Source organism: Ovis canadensis, chromosome 18, assembly GCF_042477335.2.
Source record: "Ovis canadensis isolate MfBH-ARS-UI-01 breed Bighorn chromosome 18, ARS-UI_OviCan_v2, whole genome shotgun sequence".
In the NCBI taxonomy this organism is placed as follows: Eukaryota; Metazoa; Chordata; class Mammalia; order Artiodactyla; family Bovidae; genus Ovis; species Ovis canadensis.
This window is the reverse complement of record NC_091262.1, coordinates 42857099-42860736: the sequence shown is the minus strand read 5'-3', so window position 1 is coordinate 42860736 and position 3638 is coordinate 42857099.

Sequence of the window (3638 nt, the reverse complement as noted above, 5' to 3'; positions counted from 1 at the left end):
GTCATTACCAATAAACCACATCTTAGCCGCAGGAGGATTACTGTAGCCATCACATACTTCAACTCTGAGGGGGCCTCAGAGGAGGTCTATGACCCGTTATATTCCCCAAGACTGTGATGAGAGACTTCCCTGGTGGTCCAGTGGCTAAGACATCATGCTGCCAATGCAAACACCCATGTTCAATACCTGACTGGGGAACTAGATCCCACATGCTGCAACTAAGACCCAGTGCAGCCAAATAAATAAATACATTTTTTAAGAGTGTGATGAGCACAGAATTAATTGATTAAATAGGCCCTCCACTTTCATGACAGGAGAGGAGGTAGATAAACAGCAGATGATTTCTTAAGTGTTCTGGAGAGGTTCATGCCAATTCCCTTCAATGGGTTTTTTGTACTCCTGTTTTAATAAATTTTGTCTCCAAACAAATCTGCAGCCTAGACTATATACCTCATTCCCACCTTATTACTGAGAGCAGTGGGGTCCAGTGGGACCTGAACCACTGGGAAGGCATAAGTCAGGAGTCAACTCAGTTAGGTCACTGCACAGTCAGCTCCTGGGTCCAGGGAGAGGATCTAGGGTTTGAGACAGACTCACCAGGGGGGACTTCCCTGGTCTCCTGGGAAATATGGTCTTTCCTCCTAATAGACCTCCATCCTCTTTTGGCCTCTCCTGGTTGCCCTCTGGTTTCCTCTGACTCCTTGTAGCCTCAAAGGTGAAGGTCATGTGCACACATGTGTATATGTGTGCATGCATGTGTGCCTGGCTAAGTCTGGGCCATCTGTTTCTCCCTCACTCTGTCTTTGCTGCTCCCTCAGGTCATAACAGCATCTAGACTCCAGATTCAACCACAGTGGGCCAGTTCTCAGCTCTGCTATCACCAGCTGTGTGACCTGGGGCAAGGTGCTCAGCCTCTCTGTGCTTCTAGTCTCATGTGTGATATAGGATGGTACCACCAGCATCTTCAGTTCAGTCGCTCAGTCAAGTCCGACTCTTTGTGACACCATGGACTGCAGCACACCAGGCTCCCCTGTATATCACCAACTCCCAGAGCTTGTTCAAACTCATATACATTGAGTCAGTGATGCTATCCAATCATCTCACCCTCTGTTGTCCCCTTCTCCTCCTGCCTCAGTCTTTCCCAGCATCAGGGTCTTTTCCAATGAATCAGTTCTTCGTATCAGGTGGCCAAAGTATTGGAGTCTCCAGCTTCAGCATCTGTCCTTCCAATGAATATTCAGGACTGGTTTCCTTCACAATGGACTGGTTTGATCTCCTTGCAGTCCAAGGGACTCTCAAGAGTTCTCTCCACCATCACAGTTCAAAAGCGTCAATTCTTCGGCACTCAGCCTTCTTTCCAGTCCCAACTCTCACATCCATATCTGACTACTGGAAAAACCATAGCTTTGACTAGAAGGACCTTTGTCAGCAATGTCTCTGCTTTTTAATATGCTGTCTGGGTTGGTCATAGCTTTTCTTCCAAGAAGCAAGTGTCTTTTAATTTCATGGCTGCAGTCACCATCTGCAGTGATTTTGGAGTGCAAAAAAATAAAGTCACTGTTTCCATTATTTCCCCATCTATTTGCCATGAAGTGATGGGACCAGATGCCATGACCTTAGTTTTCTGAATGCTGAGCTTTTTCACTATCTTATTTCACTTTCATCAAGAGGCTTTTCAGTTCCTCTTCGCTTTCTGCCATAAGGGTGGTGTCATCTGCATATCTGAGATTATTGATGTTTCTCCTGGCAATCTTGATTCCAGCTTGTGCTTCTTCCAGCCCAGCATTTCCCATGATGTATTCTGCATATATAGGGCTTCCCTAGTGGCTCAGCTGGTAAAGACTCTGCATGCAATGCAGGAGACCTAGGTTCAATCCCTGGGTTGGGACGATTCCCTGGAGAAGGGGACAGCTACCCACTCCAGTATTCCAGCCTGGAGAATTCCATGGACTGTATAGTCCATGGGGTTGCAAATAGTTGGACACAACTGAGCGACTTTCACTTTCACTCTGCATATAAGTTTAAATAGGCTGCTGCTGCTGCTAAGTCGCTTCAGTCATGTCTGACGCTGTGCGACCCCACAGATGGCAGCCCACCAGGCTCCGCCGTCCCTGGGATTCTCCAGGCAAGAACACTGGAGTGGGTTGCCATTTCCTTCTCCAATGCATGAAAGTGAAAAGTGAAAGTTGCTCAATAGGCAGGGTCACAATGTACAGCCTTGAGGTACTATTTTCCCAATTTTGAACCAGTCCATTGTTCCATGTCCGGTTCTAACTGTTGCTTCTTGATTTACATACAGATTTCTCAGAAGGCAGGTATTCTCTGGTATTCCCATCTCTAAGTATTTTCCACAGTTTTTTGTAGTCCACATAGTCAATAAAGCAGAAGTAGATGTTTTTCTGGAACTCTCTTGCTTTTTCGATGATCCACCAGATGTTGGCTATTTGATCTCTGGTTCCTCTGCCTTTTCTAAATACAGCTTGAACATCTGGAAGTTCTCAGCTCACGTACTGTTGAAGCCTCTCTTGGAAAATGTTGAGCATTACTTTGCTAGCGTGTGAGATGAGTGCAACTGTGCAGTAGTTTGAGCATTCTTTGGCATTGCCTTTCTTTGGAATTGGAATGAAAACTGACCTCTTCCAGTCCCGTGGCCACTGGTGAGTTTTCCAAATTTGCTGGCATATTGACTGCAGCACTTTCACAGCATCATCTTTTAGAACTTGAAATAGCTCAGCTGGAATTCCATCACCTCCACTAGCTTTCTTAGTGATGCTTCCTAAGGCCCACTTCACTTCATATTCCACAATGTCTGCCTCTAGATGACTGATCACACCATCATGATTATCTGGGTCGTGAAGATCTTTTCTGTATAGTCCTTCTGTGTATTCTTGCCACATCTTCTTAGTATCTTCTGCTTCTATTAGGCCCATACCATTTCTGTCCTTTGTTGTGCCCATCTTTGTATGAAATGTTCCCTTGGTATCTCTAATTTTCTTGAAGAGATCTCTAGTCTTTCCTATTGTTGTTTTTATCTATTTCTTTGCATTGATCACTTAGGAAGGCTTTCTTATCTCTCCTTGCTATTCTTTGGAACTCTTCATTTAGATGGGTATATCTTTCCTTCTCTCCTCTGACTTTAGCTTCTCTTCTCAGCTATTTGTAAGGCCTCCTCAGACAACCGTTTTGCCTTTTTGCATTTCTTTTTCTTGGGGATGGTCTTGATCACTGCCTCCTGTACAATGTCATGAACCTCCATCTAACAGTTCTTCAGGCACTCTATCAGCTCTAATCCCTTGAATCTATTTGTCACTTCCACTGTATAATCATAAGGGATTAGGTCATACTTGAATGGTCTAATGGTTTTCCCTATTTTCTTCAATTTAAGTCTGAATTTTGCAATAAGGAGTTCATGATCTAAGCCACAGCCAGCGTCTTGGTCTAATGTATAAGCACAGGCAGAATCTGGCAGAGGCTGGCTGAGAACGCAAGCCTCGCCTTTGGCGTCCTCTGTTACATCCTGCATGTCCTTCAGTGCCCACTTCTTCCATATCTTCAGAGCTAGACACAGGAGGGGCCATTCAGGCACTCAGCTGCCTTAACAAGGAGGTGTGAAGTCAGGAATGCTAAGGGAGGGTGCC